This window comes from Saccostrea cucullata, unplaced genomic scaffold (genome assembly GCF_032062105.1).
Source record: "Saccostrea cucullata isolate Sc308-1 unplaced genomic scaffold, CSIRO_AGI_Scuc_v1 ctg1141, whole genome shotgun sequence".
NCBI lineage: Eukaryota > Metazoa > Mollusca > Bivalvia > Ostreida > Ostreidae > Saccostrea > Saccostrea cuccullata.
Window position 1 is genome coordinate 49219 of NW_026920017.1, and position 8282 is coordinate 57500.

The following is an 8282-nucleotide window of genomic DNA, read 5'->3' on the forward strand; positions in this document are numbered from 1 at the left end:
TAAACCTGAAAAACAGGACAGGAGACAGTCTTAAAATTAAAGCTGTTTATTCGAGGTTGTCCGTCGCAAAAGTGATCATTTACAATCATAATAAAAGATATAAAAAAAATAATACTCAGTATAATTAAAATGAAAGTGTACGATAATGCCACAAATAAGAACATGTGATAATTAAACATCATCATGTTTTAACTGTGGAAGAAGAGGACACTATGCTAGGATGTGTAAAACACGGACTTTCCGTACCATCTGTGTCGTCTCTTCATTACCGACGCGCTCAGTCGAAACACAGACTGGCGAAACATGAACAGTGCGAAGGAAATCAAAGAGGAAGCAAACCAGAGACAGAGAAAGAATAATAAAATTTCGGACAACCAACAAAGAAAAAGAATCTTTGAGTGAAATGCCTTTCTCTTCAGTACGTGTCGTTGAAATTCAAGCTGAAACTTTGGAAACACAAGCTGAAAAGTTCCGGGAACAGGCGGCTCTCTACAAATCGGATGTTCGACTTTATAAAAACAAATGGATGTGCGAGCGGAAAACGTCTCATATTCGACTATCGGAGAAAGACAAGACTATCACAGAACTTCAGGAAAAACTTGTAGCTGCGTCAACTGAGCTTGACGAATCGAAGAAAGCTATAAAAGCTATATCTGACCTAGAGTTTTCAAGCCAAGACAAAAAATACAGATTTTTTTTCCCTGCTCGAGCAAAACAAGCACGCTGAACCATTTCTTGCCTTAAGAAGAGCAATTCGCAGTGGTCCGACCTGTGGAGGTAGAAACCAGCATTCAAGAAATTCAAATATTGCCAGAAGAGCTCCCACCAACAATAGACAAACTTCGAAACACGAGTACGTGTATCGGGGGGTGAAGGGGTACTGTGACCGTGTGGAATGAACAGATTTTGATTCACAATTATATTCTTTGATAGTGCTAAGTAAAACATAATTAAAGACCTTGACCGCATGACATTTGATGCCACCTGTGCCTGAGTGAACATGTTAATTATTATTCGATTAATTTAATTATGTCAATTTTGTCCTTCTACTTTGAGTAACTCTCGATTGTAATTGTTTACTTCATCATTGTTATAAATTGGTTGTTTTGTACATGATCTTCAGTTGGAAACTGGACAGGTCTTGCACTGTCCACGCCGACACACAGATCGAGTAGAAACACCACGTTTTGGACCGTTAATAAATTATTAAACGAAGTACCGACTTGTGTATTTCTACCGGTTATAGATTTATCATAAGAATATCAAGGTCATATTTTGGGTACAACCTTTGGCAGAGTTATGCCGCTTTGTCTTATGAAAATTCCAATTATTTGCAGTTTCCGTTCATTTCGTTTGAAGAGTTTGCAATAATAAAATCAGATTTATCGTAAATGATATTATACAGAACATTTGAGAAGATTTTAAGTTTCATCAATGCCAAAGCACCTTTAAGAACCTATGTAATTTTACTTGTATTTTATAATATGTGTAGATTTCATGTGTCAACCTATGTTCTATAATTATGTGCTATTTTCTTAATAAACAAACAAACAAAGTTTGTTCAAATGAATGGTCATTCCCTCTTTCAAGGGACGATGACAGAAATAGTTAAAAAAAAAAACTATTGGCCAAAAAAGTTAAACTTATAGAAAACCTTCTTTAAAGAGTGTATAGATTTAATTTTGTTCAAACGATGAACCCGGGGTTCGGATAAGTTCACAATAGGGGATCACAGTTTTATAAAAGAACAAACAAGGAAAAACATCTTCAAAAAATCTTCTCAAAAGAGCCATGGTTGATCATATCAATATGGAAGAATCCTCGGATAGCTTAGATTCAAATCTGTTTAAATGATGATGCTTGGGGTAGGGCGGGGCTATCATTGGGGATCATGTTTTCTTTTCTATCTAATGTATGAAAAAAAATTAAAACCTTTTTTCTCAAGAACAGCAAAGCTATGATCAGGATGATATGGAAGAATCCTCAAAAAGTGTAGATTTTAGTTTGTTTAACCGATGACCCCTGGGAAGAAAAACATTTAAAAAATTCGCTCGAGAACAGCAAAACTTTGATTGGTTGTATTTATATGGAAGCATCCTCAGGTGTTATAGAGTTGAATCTCTTTAAATCATGATCCCTAGGGGGTATTTGAGACCACAACAGGTTGATTTATTTTAAAGAAATAAAAAAGAGAAAAAGTTCAAAAATGTTGTTCTCGAGAACAATAAAGCGGTGATAAGTCATAAGCTTGATTTAGTTGAAATTTGTTTTATTGTTGTTGTAAAATGTTATAAGTGAGCTCAATGCCATAAAAAATTTAAACTTCTTTATTCTTTTTGAAGTGAAGTATATCTATACTCAGTATATTACCTGTGGTGATGGAAAGCCCTAGGGCCGATATTACAGAGGGTGAAGATAGCAAAGGCTAGAGAGGGGAGGTTACAACACGCCACAGAAAAGCCGATCCACTCAACGATTTCTCCCAGGAAGTTAGCACCAGAGACGTACTCGAACAGAAATCCTAGGGGTAAAAATAAAAGTTAGCAACATAACTCAAATAGAAATCCTGGGGAAAAATTGAGGTTAGCAACATAGACGCTTGCTCGAATAGAAATGTTAGGGATAAAAATAAAAGTTCACACCAGACACGTACTCGAAAAGGAATCCTAGGGATAAAAATAAAAGTTAGTACCAGAGACGTACTCGAATTTAAATCTTAGGGATAAAAATAAAAGTTAACACCAGACACGTACTCGAAAAGGAATCCTAGGAATCAAAATAAAAGTTAGCACCAGAGACGTACTCGAATAGAAATCCTAAGGACAAAAGTACAGTAAATTTTGAAACCAGTTCCAAAATTGTTTAAAAGAAAGATACACAATTTTCTTTGCATTTTCCCCATGTACGACAGAACAGTGAACATAAAGATAGATATGAATATGTCTAACTACCCCTTGGAGTTTGATATGTGCCCTCTTTCTCTCTCCTAAGTGACGTCAGCAAACTGTCATACCGGATGTTAATGTACATTCCCGTAAAAAATATTCTAATACCTAAACAAAAATGAAATAAAATAAATTTTATTTAAAAAGTGTTTCTGTGTTTTTGTGTATAAACTCTTTAGAAATTGAAAACGAGTCCTTTCCCATTTATACGTCATTTTAAAAAAGTTCGAAACAAACACTTGTATGTATCTTTAATTCAAGTCTTTTTTTGTTTTACACACCAAGACAGAATCTTGCTTTCTGGAACCAGTGGTGGATCTCAGTATTCGGTAGGAGAATTCCGTACGTCTGTAGAGCTCAATGCTGGGTATTCGGTGGGAGTATTCCGTACGTCTGTAGAGCACCGTTTTCTGAACAGAAGAAAAGCCATGAAAGGAAACAAAGGAATGGGTTTACCTCCCCTTATACTTAGCGAGAAAATGAAAGTCCTGAAATCAGATTAAATTATTTTTAAAACACATCAATGATCATGCATGGATCTAGAGGTAGTCTGCCCCACCTCATCTTGCGATTTTTAGAGTTATAATTATTATGTACAGTCGATGTATTGTTGAAAAACATGACTTTGGACATTCAAGAAAACATAGGTCGTTGACAGATGCGGATCATCAGATCAAACTCGACGCTTCGCGTCTCGTTAGATCTGATGATCCGCGCCTGTCAACTAGACGTGATACGACCCTTCGGATCAAGTTACTGTTATAATAATATATATTGATTGTATAGATATTATGGGAATGCTGAACTGTTTCTACATTAAATATGCAGTATAAGTTCCCTATACTGTCTGTTACAAGAGAAACATTTTGGATGGATGCGCTTGCTTAAGTTTGACCTGTTTCTAATAGGGGGTTGCATTAGTTATTTCTATATGATTTCCTAAAGTTACAATATATATATCTTTTTTAATCGCGTGCATTATGATGACCAAGCATTGCATCGAACACTTCATATCTTATTGAGGTGAACAGTTTAGCACGTGTAAACAAAACGTTCAGACTCGTACCATCCATTCAATATTATCATGCATCACCCCGTCAGTGTTATCTGAATGAAATTACATAGGTATCAAGCTTAAAATTAAATGTGAGGACTGAATTTAAACAGAAGTAGCTGTAGCAGAAGTATTCGTAGCAATAATAATTTTATATACTATTAATGTATGAGGCCAGTGATAGTTTCCTGTTGTAGAAATCTCATCAAAAGTAAGAGATTGAAATGATTGACATATCTTTTGTTTCTTTTCTTTTTTTTTTTTTGAAAAGGTAAATCAAAACATATACCATAGCTAGATATTAAACTCTTTATGTTGCAAAATGAAATGCTTAATGTTTTAGTCTATAAGATTTGAATCGTCTAAAAATACTATACCAATTTTATAGGAATTGCTGCGGATGAAAAAAAAAGAACAGATGATTATCGGAATGTCGTGGGTTCAAACCATCGCCAGAACCTAATTCGATAGAAGAAATAGTGTACTGTTGGATCAACAGTAGAGCTAACCATGGACTACAGCACATATAAATTTCTAATCATTTATTGATGAAGTAGATTATATGGATATGTGATGCGATGATTTGTAAAGACGATGGTAAAAAGCTACAAAATACAAGAAAGATTGATGTACACACAATGACTGAATGCATAAACATGTAAACATACAGTAGCACATTTAAACTGATGTCAAATACACATTGTGGTATATAAAGGAAAATATCTTCAACATATTTCTGTTGTACAATAAAGTATAAAAAATTTAGACTAGGTTTAAATGTTTACAATTACCGATTTACCAATACACAGAAATCAATCAAAATAAAGTTCAAAAATGGCCGCAATGGATCGAGTCACATGTATGGAAAAATGTGTACAATTAAACTCATATTTCTCCAGTAAAAACAAATCTTGCAAATTACATCTTTGTTAGATAAACATTTTACATCAATAAACTTACATTTGAGCTGACCAGGATCAATAAAAATAATGAAAATATGACAAAACAGGTGGATAGGAGCAGGTTGAAAACCCGCGAAATACAGGAAAACAATAACACAAAAGAGTTCCACAAAATTAGATAGGTCATACATAAAATAATTCTAATAACAGCACAAATAGGTGGCAGATTTTTCTTTGCCAAACTTTCCGCAATTTGAATTAGATTTAGGGAGATGTGTTCCGATGAGATGTTAAGAATCAGGGCCCCGATTCATGGTATGCATTGGCACGATAAGGATCCCTCACTGTTCCAAAGCCCTAAGTACCGAGGATAAATTAAACCTTGCAACCCTTTAACTGTATATGACATCTCATCATTAATGATAAACTCTCGTATTGCATGTACAACAATCAGTAAAACAATTATATTTAACTGATTCTCTTTGTCCAATCATAGCCAAGAAAACTTTTCAAATGTCACCAGTGGACAAAAGATTTTTTTCTGTTCTTTTACACCTGAACCCACCAATTATGGTTTCAAAGGTCTATTTTTGTTTTTATATCAATCTGTGTTGTTTCATTTTGATGGGTTGTTTTGAAAAATAGAAAAAAAAGCAATTGTACAATACCGACCGAACACAACCTAACACCATAGCGAACCGTTTTTTTTTTCTGGCACCCTTAATAAAAAAAATACTATAATTAACTATAGTTTTAAATGTATCTTTATAAATATTTCTAAATATTTGAATAGAAATAAATACAGGAAACATCAGGTCCAAAAGAGAGAGAGAGAGAGAGAGAGATAGAGAGAGAGATCTTATTAACTCAAGTAATTTTTTTCATATCAAATAAAAATAATTAATAATTTTGATGTGAATGTTGAATAATTTAAAGGAACATGTAAATTGAGAAAATGGAAATAAAATTATCGGATAATGGGCACGTAAATATTGTTTAACTGTTAATATCTTAAGATAATGAAATTTTACAATACTTGTCAAAAGCCAGCTATTTTCTTCTCCTTCTTTATGTCAGTAAAAAATGTAATACCAATTATTGATTTCCTTTTGTACACATTGACTGATGTATATACCAAGTTTATTTATCCATGGACTTTAAATACTATTAAAGAACTAAAGAAAATAAATACGTAAATCACGTGTATCATTCTACATGGAAAACTAAAATATATAACTTATTAATTGCTTTAATAAAAAAAAAATAAACATATGAAAATAAAATACAACCTGTAGAATGAAAATATAAATAAATATTATAATATAAAATAATATTTATGGATACCTGGATAACTTAACCTCCTTATGAAAGACAAGACATAACATTTAGTAGAGGAATATAAAAGGTAATTTATTTACTAAAATAAATGACAGAATAATCAAAAATTTAAGACATATGTATATGTACATACAAATAAGACAAAGCAAAACATAATATGACAAAATAATCAAACAAGGCATACGTTTAAGTAAACAATAATTAATTCTAAGCAAAACATACTAAACATAGATCACAAACGATTATGCAATATTTATTTAAAAAATGTATGTACATACAAATCTAACATAATATACTGAAAATGATTGACAAGATGGGGAACATCCGCCACCGATCATAACAGCTTGCTTCACTCATATAGAGACGTCACCATGTACCGGTGAAAGGTTTCAAACATTTACCTTTAAACGGCACTCAGGGTCATATAGCAGTAAGGGATCTTTATCGTGCCAATACCTACTGTGACACGGGGCTTTGTTTTTTTCAGCTCTTATCCAAAGGACCCGCAACTTTCACTTCAAAGCGCAGAGCGCATAACAAAGGAACAGTTGATTAAAAGGTTAGACAACATACAATTTGTCATTCAATCCTCTTTAAAGAGATTCGATGCCCCCTTGCTTTTGCAAAAGCGGGGAACATAAGAATTTTACTTTCAAAAATTTATATAAAATTAAGAAACTGTTGTGAAAAAGGTAAACTTTTCAAAAACTTTAGTAAGAGGATGTGCATCCTTGCTGAATTATTTTGAAGTAGTTTGAAAGAGAAACCTCTTTAATCAGAAATGAGTAATGCTTTTGATAAGTTTGACATTTAGCAATTGTAACAGATATGTACTGTAAGAAGACGCAAAACAAAAGTACCTTGTTCTGTGTTTTCTACATGTATTGTATACATAAGTATTCATTCTATTTAGACGAAAAATACGAGAAGCTTTTCGATGCTGATGAAAAGTCATGGATGTTTGAATTTCGCTTTGCGTCAAAAAGATAAATGAATAGAGAAAAGAGACAAGTTTGGCCCTATTCTTTTTCTTGAAAAAGGATTTCTAATGATTATAGTGTTTAAAAAAGTACCTAATTGATAACAAAATATTTATTGTTGATGATTTTTATATTGCTACGAGGGATGATTTGTTTCAGTTCACAGTAAATTTAAAAGGAAAATCCAGTTATCCTAAATGTGTATTAATTTTACATATTTACATTTTCCAGATATTAGAAAAGTCTTTTAAAGAAATGTCATTGTGATTAAGATTCCTTATTGCTTGTTACAATTTTTTAGGTATGGGTAAGCTGATTTTTTTTTAGCTTCTGCCCCTCAATCTTTGAAAAAAGACACTTTATGTACCTTCCAGATGCACTTACAAACAGACGAAGGGGCACAACAAAGTTACTACCCAGAAGAACAGCAATTTTAATAATAATATGCTAGAGATATCCTCGACGTTTAAGAATATCAAACTCGTACCATCTTTTGTTTTACTCTGTCTTTTTTTCACCGACTTTAAAAAGCAGTTTTTTAAAATAATGCCCCACATGTTAAGGTAAATAACAAATATTTTGATTTTACGAAAGAAGTGTTTTCGCATCAAATTCAAGCCAAGGATTTCGAGATTGTAATGCAGTTTTGAAACAATGGATAACAAAATCTGTTTTTGTTTATTGAAATCAATTTTCTGCACTTTTAATATACAAAAAAATTACATGTATATAAATTCTAAAAGGTTAAAATGTAAAGATTAATTTAAAAAGAATATACCAGCTATCAAATTTATAATAATGAAATAATAATAATAATAATAATAATAATAATAAATACTTTATTCAATGAAGGTAACCTGGTTAGTGCATGCACTTTTCTTCCCCAGCTAGGGCCTTCTATATATATCAAATACCAAAAAAATATACATGATACAATTCATCACATATAATAGTAATAGGATTAAGGAATTACAATCACAAGCTTATGAATATAGTGTCCATAGACAGACAATAATAATCACTATACAATATACAATATCGAAATCTTATTGTGCTCGATCAA

The 8282-nt window shown here is 32.3% G+C and overlaps 1 pseudogene; it reads right to left on the reverse strand.

Moving 5' to 3' along the window:
* Window positions 1-2366: 2366 nt before the first annotated feature.
* On the reverse strand, window positions 2367-3509 carry LOC134241692 (3-oxo-5-alpha-steroid 4-dehydrogenase 2-like; annotated as a pseudogene).
* Window positions 3510-8282: the final 4773 nt, after the last annotated feature.